Source organism: Sinohyriopsis cumingii, chromosome 11 (assembly GCF_028554795.1).
Source record: "Sinohyriopsis cumingii isolate HCF-2022 chromosome 11, ASM2855479v2, whole genome shotgun sequence".
Classification (NCBI taxonomy): Eukaryota; Metazoa; Mollusca; class Bivalvia; order Unionida; family Unionidae; genus Sinohyriopsis; species Sinohyriopsis cumingii.
Genome location: NC_142971.1, coordinates 30113483 through 30126416, shown reverse-complemented (window position 1 = coordinate 30126416; position 12934 = coordinate 30113483).

Here is a 12934-nt window from a genome sequence, read left to right as displayed (position 1 = left end):
TTGGTTCTATACACATATTAATAATAAAAAAATGTGGCCACTTGTGAGGGGTAAATTTTTATTTTTTTGCACTAATATGTAGTCCGCTGGTTGCATTGGAGGCATGACCTTTCTTGATGGATACTTTTGAACACAAAGTTGTCAGTACCAAGAGATTCTGGCTGTAAAAAGTGGGTGAACATGGGTCAGGGCAGCTGTTCATGAGGGGAATCACTGTATTTTTATATAAGCCTATTGAAAATGATTGGAAATTCAAATCTAAATAACAGAAAATAACTTGTCTGTTTTCTTTAAAGCAATTAATACACTTACAAGCAAATAACTCGTGCTAGACCATCCCCTTACACATACACATATGTGCCAACACTCCTATAATTACAACCACAACTATATACACATTTTAAAATCAACTGGATGGCATAGGTCTCAGTAGCTTAGTCTTAGTAGGGGGTTTAAGAATGATGCAAGTGTTATTAGTGTTCATCTTTGCACTCACTAGAGATCGGATGGGACTGCTGTTGGATTCTCTGAGCCAATGCTGATCAGAACCGAGTTCTTTATGCCCATATTAGCATCATCAGAACTGTATCTGAGGCAGTCTGACAAGGAGATATGCTTGTCTCTATAGATAAATGAATATACATCACATTTGGGACTGACCATTTCTCCTTTGAATATGTTCCTAAATCACTTTACATTAGAATTATTAGCCTGCTACCTCATGAATCCAGCACTATTGAAAGATAAAAATCACCTTATCCTATTTCAAATAGTCAAGGGGCAGTAACTCTTGCTCATTACCTCCTCTTGGCACCACCACTAGTTTTTAACTTTGCTGCTGTACAGAGCACACATCATAAAGTTCACCCTCTGACAATCCAGCCATTTTTATATTTCCTTTAGGTTGATCCAACTTTCCTTTTGGTTTTATTGTGCAGATTATCAATCTACTGCAGGTTGTATGCATTATTTTACAACTTGTGCCAATTTTGAAAGATTTTGTCACCTTTTGGGACGTTGTCTTTGCAGACCATCCCACCATGCTATTGTTAACTTTATACAAGGTCATTACGAGTTAGACTTTGTTTGTTTACTTCATCTCCATCTGTTACAGAGTTCTTACTAGCAAAATTGTAAAGTGCTGCTTGATATTTATGCTTAGTATATTCGTATTTCATGCTGTTTTGAATTTTCTGCATTGTGGTTCAATTATTAACTAAGTATTGTTCATAAGTTCATATCAGGGCTATAGGTTTCTGATACAACACTTTCACTGCTCTGTTGGTTATGACAGTGTTTTTGTTTCAGCCAAATGCCATATAAATGCTGTATATGCAATTTCAGGGCATGGAAGTCTACCATGACTCTTGTTTTCTGTATACTAAGTATACGCTGTCTGTGATATGCAGTGTCTGTAATTCATGGTCAGAGGAAGTCTGGGCTGCCATTTCAGCAGATTAGTCGCACACTAATTTGCTAATCTCTGCTTTGTTGTCTCTTCTTGTGTCATTTCAGGAGAAATGTATACTAAATGTATGAAATACACGTTCAGTGAAATAGTCCATTTGGCATTGAAGGGAATGAAAGATGGAATAAATTTAGGAAGATGACTTGTGGTTCATTGTTGACAATACCAACTCATTCGGGTTTTCCCAATTTCAGGAAGCCCAGTGGGCATAAGTCCCCCTGCATGCCTGAGCATGGCCTTTAATTCAGGGTGCATGGGGTTCATGCTGGATCCGTTCGATACTGCCGTACCATTACCAGCCCTCCAGCCGAACCCATTCATCCTGACATCACCATCAGTCAAGCCACCCCAGCACTAGGACCTATTCATTAAAATGGTCTAGCCAAATATTCATAGGGGAACTTAGTGATACATCCATCCATCTAGCTGTGTCATCAGCATCTTATCCAGAGTTTGCATAGTACCTTGAAAAGTACTTGAATTTCAATTAATCCTTGAAAAGTACTTGAAAATAAGCCTCAGTCCTTGAAAAATATAAAATTAATTGACAAATATTCAAAAGTTTCTTTTCATTCCATTACATAATGTAATTGAAATAAAACTGGTTGCTACTGGGTGGTTTACAACGCATGACCAATCAGATATTTATAATTGCATTTGGACCTGATTATGAAGAGAATTAAAATGTGCAAAAATCTTTTCCAACAATCATTCTTCTTCATCAATTTTTTTCCTGCGGCAGTGGTACATCTTTGTTCTTTAAATCATGTTGAATCAGCTGTTCAACTCTCAAAACAAAAGATAATGAAAAATATCCTCAAAAATGGTCACAATTTCTTCTTATTGTACGTCCAAGCTTCTGATTTTCAGTGTATGATCTAGAATTTGGAAGTCTGTTATTGACTATTTTGGCGTCACAACCAAACTGGGTGTAAATTATGGCCATGTACCTGTTAACAGAAAGACTGCTTTCTGCGCAATGTACTTACATCTACATGTAAATGTACCTGTAAAATTTCGATAAGCAATTATGTGATGGCAGATAAAAAAATTAAACATGGCCATGTTTTGCATACTTTCATGGCGGACAGTTTTATGATGCAGCGTTAATATGTCATATCATGTGTTGAAGTTATTCCAGAAATCGATTTTGTCCACCCTGGACAATATCAGATTTTGCAAATCTCTATATACGAGGTCAGCCAATGTGTTTTCTTGAAGTGTGTCAGAAAGAAAAAGTGGGCTTTGGCAATTTCTGTAAACTTTGATTGCTGCTGAATATTTAGAAGGCTGCATTCACACCTTCCAAAGGATAAACACGTGTATGAGGCATTGAGAATACGGAAGATATATCTGGGTATTATTCTGTGAGAGCATACCTGGGAAGTTTGTGCTTAACCCCAGTTGGTGTCAAAAACAAGAATACAAGACCTGGTAATTAATTTCATATATAATCAAAAGTGATATAATGGTAATTTTACCTAAGTAATCAAATATTCTACAAATTTTCCATTTCCAAATAACAGGGCCATCAACTTGGAATCTCAATCAAAATGTCCATTCTGTTGACTTTTGTTTGTAAATGTTGTGCATTTATTCATCTCATCTGATTTACATGAAACTGAAAAATTTCCCATCAATTTTGAGTAAGCAACCACTGCCAATTTCAATTATTGTTTATTAGTGGCCCATACTTTTTTTTACTAACCCATCACTATTAGTGCTCAGGGGCTGATTGGCTCATCACAGTGGAAAAAAATCTAATACACTGACCTATAATTGTAGATAAAATTATTGTCAAGAATGTGCAAATGAACAAAAATATTTCACAAACAATTATGGTTCAAACCAAACTCTTTTAGAAAGTGAGATCAATTATAACCAACATCAAAAGTAATAAGTTGATTCTGAATCAGTTACAGTAAGTGCTCAGTTTTTGTTTCCATCCAGGTTGCAGCATTCCAAAGGTGACTGACACAAGGCTCTATACTAAGTGTCAAAAAATAATTAATGTCAGAATAATGGTAGAGAGTGCTATCAAGTCCCACATGAAATGTGAAAAGCACAAGGCCTTAGTCCACAGTTCTGGCATTGTCTCTTCAGGTATATACAGCTTCTTTCAGGGAGCTAGCTCTAGAGCCCCAGCCACCACCCCAGCTAAGCCGGAAATGCAGAAGGAACCCAAGCTTAATGAAATAACTACTTCATCTGCACCTGACGACAGAAGAAGAGCTAAATTCAGGTAAACCAGGTCATGTTGCTGGAGATGATGTCCTCCAAGCAGAAATTTTGTGGACAGTCAAGATGGTAACTAGCCACTACTCCTACAATTCAGTACATGATGCGTAAGACCTTTTGGAAAATGTTTTCCTGTTGATCAAAAGTATGTGTGCCATGACAAGAAGGTTGCATACCTCAGTGTGTTTGGTGTTGCAGAACATTTTAAAGCGATGCTCAAGTTAACAATTGGTGCTGCTCTTTGATGAAAGCTTAAACCACTAGATCTTCATGTGAGGTTCTGGCACTTAAAAACAGACAACATTCAGACCAGGTATGTCACACATAGATTTTTAGGACATGCCAAGGCCACTGACCTCATGCAGGCCATGATGGATGCCATTTGCGATGTAGGCTTAGTACTCCATGACATGGTTCAAATTGGCATGGACAGCCCGAGCGTGAATTAGAAGCTACATAAAGATTCTGGTGCCCAACTACAGCGGGATTATGGAACCAGGCTCATTAACATTGGTTTTTGGGCCTCCATGTAGTCCACAACAGTGTTAAAAGAGGAGCCTTAGCAGCAGGCTGGAAGGTTTCCTCTGGTCAGCCTACTATCTCTTTATAGATGCCCCAGCAAGGCTGGTGGACTATGTCAATTTTCTGAAGGACAGAGGCCCCAGAAGTTTGTCGCCCATTGTTGGCTAGAGAATGTTCCATTTTGTGAAAAAGGCAAAAAAGAGCTTCCCAAACATAGTTAAGTATATGGAGGCAGTTGAGACAAAAACAGTGACAAGACCTGACCATAGGTCATACAACACCATAGTGGAGTGCGTGAGGCAAGACCCATGCTTTCTGGCCAAGCTCTATTTCTTCCAGTGTATTGCCATGCAGCTGCATCCCTTTCTCGCCCATCTCCAGACTGATCGTCCTATGCTACCATTTGTTGTACCGCCAATGTACCAGATAGTGAGAGGACTGATGAACTGCTTCATAAAGAAAAGTGTCATTGATTGCTCAGTTGAAAAATGGTAAAGATTAACATCACAGACAATTCTCTCCAAGTGGACTACAATCAGGTAGACATCGGGTATGCCGCAGAAAAACTGAAGGAGGGCACAGCAGGACTGAAGCCAACTGAGAGACAAGGATGGAGTTCAAGATGGAGTGTTAAGGGATGTCTTATAGAAGTTGTTAAAACCATCCTGGAGAAAAGTCCAGTCTCCAATACGACTGTGAGGAACTTGGCTTGCTTTTCTCCCGCGTAGATGGCAGCAGACAAAACAATGTGCAGGGATAAGTTTTGTAGGCTTCTTTCATACCTGGTCAGCTGCCAAAGGCTGAATGAGGACTTGTATGATACGGTCCTTCAGCAGTTTCAGATGCTGATCGACTGAAAGGTTGTTGGCATTCCATCGATCGGAGGACCGGGTGGATTAATTTTTCATAAGTTCAGCTGAAGGAAGTACTGATGCATACAGTGACTTCAAGCCAGTTATGCAGACCTTGCTTGTGCTATTGCATGGTCAGGCCACTGCAGAAAGAGAATTTAGCATCAACAAGGAGATAGAGGTGGAGAACATGAAGAAAGAAAACCTGATCGCCCAGATGATTATCTGTGAGCATGTCATTAGAGTAGGAGGCCTGGCAAATGTACACATTGCAAAGGAACTTCTGATGTCCTGCAAGTTGGCTAGGCAAAGATACATATTGAACCTTAAGGATGAGTGTTTGAAAGCCAAATCAGCTACACAGACTGCTAAAAGAAAACAGATCCTTGAATCTCTGGATGAGTTGAAGATAAAGAAGCAAAGGATTGAGGACATCATCCAATATCTCAAGAAATTATATGAAAAGCTACCAGAAAAATCTCAACCCAATGCATCGAATAAAAAGAGAAACTGCACAATAATGGAAACTTTCAAAAAGGACATTGCCGACCATGTTAAAGAACTTAGTACTTAAAAAAGTCAGTGGTTGTAGTGTAGTCAAGTGTGCAAATTATATATCTGAGTGTAGAATTTAACCACACTAAATGTATAGCCTAGCCTGTGCTGAAAAATGGTGTTAAACCCTATAACAACAACAACAATCTTCCATTTGGTCTGTACTGTCTTGCAAATAAATGCTGTCAGTAAAGTGTAGTTAAATTAATCATGAGCATATGATATTTCGAAGCATTAGCGGGGCGCCGGGTTTGAAGCGCTTACTGTTACGTATCACTGATATCTCACCTCTGTCTGCGTGGGTTCGGCCAATGTGTGTATGTGAGAAAGCTTGCCAGTTGATTCTCGTGGATCGGTGGTTCTTTCTGAGGTTATCCCGGGTTCTTCCTCCACCGTTATACTAGCTGAGCATCATCACAGATTCAAGTCACATTAGCATACAATATTGCTGAGCATCAATAGTTATTTTTTTATATAATCTTTTGTGTGAACCCATTGGAAGTAGTTATGCGATCATTTGTATATATTTGAAACTTGTATGACTCCTTTATTATCTCCGTCAATTTTGGTTACGAATGCATTCCCGAAACAGTTGTTGTTGTTGTGGGGTTTAACGCCATTTTTCAGCACGATAGGCTATACATGGCGGCCAGTATTAATGGTGGAGGAAGAACCCGGAAAACCCCGGAAAGAACCACTGACCCACGAGAAGCTACTGGCAAGCTTTCTCACATGCCCACATTGGCTGAATCTTAGACTCGAACCGCCGCAGACAGAGGTAAGATGGCAGTGATCCGTAACGAAGAGCGCTTTAGACCACTCGGCCACTCGGGGCCCCCCCGAAACAGTACTATTATGCTTTGTTTATTAAGAGAGTGATGAGTCGTGTTAGTATGAACCATTGCAAGTGTATTCCACCATTGTCAGATTTTTATTTCAAGCATTTGGATATAACCAGCATGAAGGTTTATTAACTTGATGGATTAAAAAGATATTTAAAGACTCTGCAGTTTCATAGAGACATAGATGGAAGCGATAGTTATATAATAATTTGTGATTTACTGATATGGAAATAAGTGAACATTTCAGATAGTAGGCCTAACATTGAAAAATGAGAGAAAAATAATATGGTGATTTCCAAGATTACTCTCATCGAATAAGAGCCAGGTAAAGATGCGGTGAAACTATCTTCAATGTGCGATCATCAATCATATCAACATTACAGCGTACAGGTACATCCGTGGATAAGATTAAATTTTTTATCCATGTATATTTGATTATGCCACCTAATGATGCGGCTAAAATCACAAAATTCATGGAATTCATAGCAAGTGCTTGTATAATCCTGGACCGTAATGATGCTGTGATCCTTAGTGCTGAAATACACAAACTGGTCACAATTAGCATTTTCTATATTTAAAAAATCTATTACCTAATGGAAAATAACCTTCTAGAAGGTTCCTAACGTTTACAAACTAAAATCTTAGTGATAATTAGAATATAAAATGTGGCCAATTCAATGTCCTTGACCTAGACAAAGATAATAATCCTAATAGTTAACCCATACTCATAGAAAACTATTTGCTTTGTATTAGTTGTTTACAGAATTTGTTTAAAAAAATCAGTGATTCAGGTCAAGTAGATAATGAAATTGACTTTTCACGAAGCTGAGTCCGACATACAATTTTAAATAGTGAATAATGAAATTAAAAGAAAAAAACTAAATAAAAACTAACAAACAGTGAAAAATAAATATACATATCAATAGTTAATAAACTGCCACTAGGACTGAAAATGTTTCTTTCTAAAACTACACTTATAATGAACAAGTCCAAATCATTTAAAAGTATAGCGGTCACTGATGTTACATGTGAGTAACTTCAACTTTACACCTTCAAGTTACAAAGGGTCAATTAAAAAATGATTCCGAATTCGTTGACTTTGCCTATGTCTGTGAACCTTTGAAAACCAAAAAAAAATCAGTTGTTCTAGTGATAGTTGATTAAATACCCCTATCAGTTTAGAATTAATTACAATTTGCATACTTCCTCCATCTCAGTGTTCTATTTAAGTCGTACAGCCCCAATACATGGTGTAACATCCAAATGGGTACATGAACCTTAAGTGTGGAAAAGACCTCCAGAAAAAGAATTTTTTTCTTTTACTTGCGATTCTGATGAACGTTAGTTATTAAACGGATTGATGAAGATTGAGGTGTGCGTAAACATCGTTACTTTTTTTAAAAACCAGGCTGTTAAATGAGTGGTCTATAGCGGAAGTAAACTAATGAGGTCTGTGAGTAGTGAATAGGGCCACCCTACGGACAATGGGAATTAGCATTAAAAACACCCCTGGGCCACTCTACGGACAATGGAAATTTAACATGGCGAAAAATCGTGGGCCACTCTACGGACAAGGGGAATTTAACATGGCAATAAATCGTGGGCCACTCTACGGACAAGGGGAATTTAACATGGGATTTTTTTTTAAAAAAAATTTTTTAAAAAAGGGGTAGGCAATTCAAAAGACTATCTCTTTTCGAGAAATATGGCTGGCCCTGAAAAGGGCCTTTGGTTTATGTTAATATGCCCTTAGCATAGAGGGCATTTGCGACATCTTCTTTTCCTCAAACTTCGTCTTACAGCAGGGCCATACATCAGAGTCCTCTTGAGGCAACCTTGTCTCTCTATATAGACTCTTCTTATCCACAGGCTGCTGTTGGTCCTGTGGACAACGGTCCACTTGGCTCGGACATACATGAGCATGTCCGTCCTGAACATCATTGTTGACACAAGGGTTGAAGATTCAACGTCGGTCCACATGTTGAGGCTCCGAGAATAGGTGAATCAATGCAGTGAACGGCGCTTATTTATAGGGACAGAAAGGATTGAAACGGATTGAGTTCATTCACCAATCCGAACACGCGTTACAGAATTCAGTCAGCCCGCATCCAATCGTAAGAGTGCAGTATGTGACGTCACGTAGTCAATATAGATTCGCTAGCGCTTGTGTGCAGTCAATCTATGCGACAGTGATTCAACATGACGGAAACTCAGAAAACGATCCAGTGGGGTGCACCAGCAGGGGAGACCGCCCAAGGGAACCCGGACTTACTTTCAGAAGAGGTGAATTGGGATTTTGTGGATTTTCTCTCCTCGCAAGAATTTGTTCCGGAACCTTCGTTACCTTCTTTATTACCGCAAGTGGAGAATTTTAGACAGAGACAGAAAGAAGAATTGGAGAAATTTATACAACGACAAAAGGAAGCGGAACAGGCTTTTCTCCTACAGCAACAGCAACAAGAAGAAGAGGTAAGAAAAAAACAACAGCAACAACAGCAAGAAGAAGTAGCAGCAAAGAAACAAGAGGGTGAAAATCAAACGGTCACGGTACTGTTGGACATTTTAGCGGAGTTAAGAAGTCTGAAACAAATGTATCAGACTTCTTTATCACGACCGAAGAGAATACGACCTTCCCGAGCCAAACATGTCAACCCTGTGACTAAGCCTACCGTACCACCCTTAGTGATTTCAACCCAATCATCATCAACATCACGCAGTTCAGAAGTAGGCCTTGGTCGTGGCAAAGGCATAAGGCAGTTAAAGTTGATTGCTTAAACTCACCCCTACACCATAAAGAGAAAAAAAGGCCCTTTTCAGGGCCACCCACATTTCTCGAAAAGAAATACAATTTCAATTTGCTAATAACTCAAAAAAAAAACCCCACCCATTTTACCTTTATAGTACGTGTCTGTGTATGAGTGCGTGAGTGTACGTTCTTATCTTAAAATCAAAACTAAAAGACTCTTACCTTAAATCATTGATTTATTCTTTTATCCATTTTTTACAATCCAATTCACAATTCACAACACAACACTTTAATAAAAAGTTCATTGATTTCTTCTTGTTTAGTCTCTCTGTTTTTTGAATTTCTTCACCGTTACACTTTTTTCCTCTTCTTCCTCTCTTTCTTCCCTTCTTCTTTTTTTCTCCTGTTTCTTTTTCTTCACCTGTCTTCTTTCTTCCTCAGAAGAATCCCTCTCTTCCTCCGAAGAATCCCTCTCTTCTTCTGAAGAATTCCTCTTTTCTTCTGACTCCTCTTGTTTCTTTTTTGGGCAATCTGGAGACCAATGTCCTTTTTCTTGACAATAATAACAGGTATCTTGACTTTTGTCTTTTTTATCCCCTGTTTTTTTTCTTTTTTGACGGTCTGGACATTCTGAAGACCAATGCCCTTTCTTCTGACAGATATAGCAAGTATCTTGACTTTTATCTCTAAAGGAAGGAGAGTAGTCCGTAGGCTGGTCTGAAGAGAATTTTCTAATGACCCCTCGCAAAGCTCTGACGAAACGTTCCATCTGGTTAGTCTCTTCCATCGTTGTGCTCGGCTTGAGAGTGAAATGAATAGTGAAAGGACAAGACACACACCCTTTTATATACGCTGGTCTGCCATGACTATAAAGTAGTTTATGGTGTTTGAACTTGAGTCATTTGACTTTTTGCTTTCAAGATGAAACGATCCCATTCATTCGAGAAGAAAAAAGAAGAAGAAAGTAAGAGGCAGAAACGTGATCTCTCGCCTCGAACCAGGGCTGAAATCTTGGCACAAATTCATGCCAGTGATTTTGAAGAGGACATGAGTGAACCAGAATCCCAACCCTCTAAACCAAGTTCACCACCCTTAGTCAACCCTGAAAAGTACTATTCCATTCGAGAGACGGAAAAGCGCTCCTCTAGAAAATTTAGAACCACGGCTTACAAATACACGGTGAAGTTTAAAGATTTCAAGGCTGAAGTGCCGTTAGAGAAAGCAGAAGTGTTCATCACCGAGGTGTGGGATTCTTTGCTCACTTCACTCAAGCGACAATGTCAACCCAAAGAAGACGATCGCTTGAGACTTTCCATACAACACGACGGTTTGAAATCCCCTGTTTGGATCGAGTTTAGCACCCCTGCAGAATTGACTGCTTCCAAAGTCATGGACAAGATTCAACACGTACAACAATCCAATGATCAGTTTGACATTACCGATGGTAAAGCCACACTGGACATGACCCACGTCTCTCCTCCTCAAGGGACAGGACGCAAAAAGATGTTATTGGTGGACGTCCTTCGCAACACCAAAACGAGTCTCGTCCGAATTAACAACCCTCATGACCAGATGTGTTTAGCTCGTGCCATCGTGGTGGGACGAACCTATGCCAACAAGAACGACACGGTAGAATGGAAAAGAACTTGGGACACTATTCAACGTTCCGACCGAGCCAAACAACGAAACGAAGCAGAACTCCTGTTACAACAAGCCGGACTGCCCAAAGACACACCCTGTGGCATTCCCGAGATGCAAAAATTGCAAGATGCCCTAGCTCCACGATACACCTTGAAAGTGCACCCTCAAGAAGTGCGCGGACCTCTGTTGTTTCGAGGCCAAGATTTTAAGGATGGAAAATACATTCACCTTTATCATCACGATGAACATTTCGATACCATTACCAGTATCACTGGATTCCTGAGATACAGATATTACTGTGAGAAATGTGACCATGGTTATAACAATCGAGAGCAACACAAGCATTGTGGATCGAAATGCTCAGGATGTTTGGCCTCTCAACCCTGTCTGAGCGAAGAACCAGTGCCTTGTTCAACTTGTCTGCGTACGTTTGTCAGCCCTACCTGTTACCAACAACATTTGAAGACACAAGGTTCACAGAAGAAATGTGCTTGTCAACTCCTGAGATTGTGCCCTACGTGTGAACAAGTCATATGTACCAATGCTGCCAAGGCACACGTATGTCGAGGAAAGAAAAAATGTCACATTTGTCACCACATCGTGGACTTGGAACACCAATGTTACGTGCAAAAATACCAACCCCCACCAGAGAAAGAGGACGGTCACAAGAAGAAAGGCAATTTCATCTTTTTCGATTTCGAATGCATGCAAGAGACCGGCATTCACATTCCTAATTTCTGCGTGGCTCATCGAGCGTGCGAGAAGTGCATTCAAGAACCTATCTTCAGTCATTGCCCTCACTGCAGCAAGATACCCGGAGGGCGTGAAAAAATCTTTCGGGGACCGAACACGTTAGCCGATTTTGCCCAATGGGTCTTAGACCCCGTCGACAAGACGTGGAGCCAAGAGGACATCGAACGTTACCGAGATTGTCATCGCCATGCCACAGTGATGGCTCACAATTTCTCCGGATACGATGGACAGTTTCTTTTGAGGTACTATACGGAACATGGCACCGAACGTCCTAAAGTCACTTTGAACGGAGCCAAAATCATTTTCATGCAAGTGGGACAAGTGCAGTTTAAAGATTCGATGAGTTACTTGGCCATGCCTTTGAGTCGAATGCCTAAAACGTTTGGAATGACAGAAATGGCTAAAGGGTACTTTCCACACTTTTTCAATACGGAAGCCAATCAACATACCGTTCTACCCCATTTACCAGACGTTCACTATTACGACCCCGACAACATGCGTACCGAACAACGAGAAGCTTTCTACGCTTGGTACCAGATTCACGCCTCGGACCCTTTCGACTTTCAGGAAGAAATGCTAAAGTATTGTCGTTCCGACGTGGACATTTTACGGCGTTGCTGTGGAAAATTTCGAGAACTGTTCATGGAACACGGAGGGGTCGATCCTTTGAAAGAAGCTTGCACCATTGCCAAAGCGTGTTCCTTAGTGTACCGCCAACGATTCATGCCTGAAAACACCGTGGCTGTCATCAGTCCTCAAACGACCCACTATGTCAAGCGTCAATACTCGGTCAAAGCCCTACGTTGGTTACATTACTTGTGCGACAAGGAAGACAAATGGATTCAGCATGCCCGCAACGGAGGAGGCGAAAAGACCATCGGAACGTATTCGGTCGATGGCTGGGACTTAGAAAACCCCAAGATCGTATACGAGTTTAACGGTTGCTTATTTCACGGATGTCCCGTCTGTTACCCTGACCGTGGCACTAAAAATCAGTTTTTGCAACGAACCATGGAAGACTTGTACCAGGACACTTGTCAGCGACGCCTAAAGTTAGAACAGCAAGGATACCAAGTGGTGGAAATGTGGGAACACGAGTACGATCACCGTATGAAAACCGATCCCGAGTTTAAACGCCTCGTGGAAAGTTACCAGTTCATGGACCCGCTGAACCCGAGGGATAGTTTGTACGGAGGAAGGACCAATGCCACCTGTTTGCTGTACCAAGCCGACGAAGAGAAAGGAGAAGAAATCAAATACTTGGACGTGTGTTCGCTGTATCCCTACGTGTGCAAATATTGTCGCTTTCCTGTAGGGC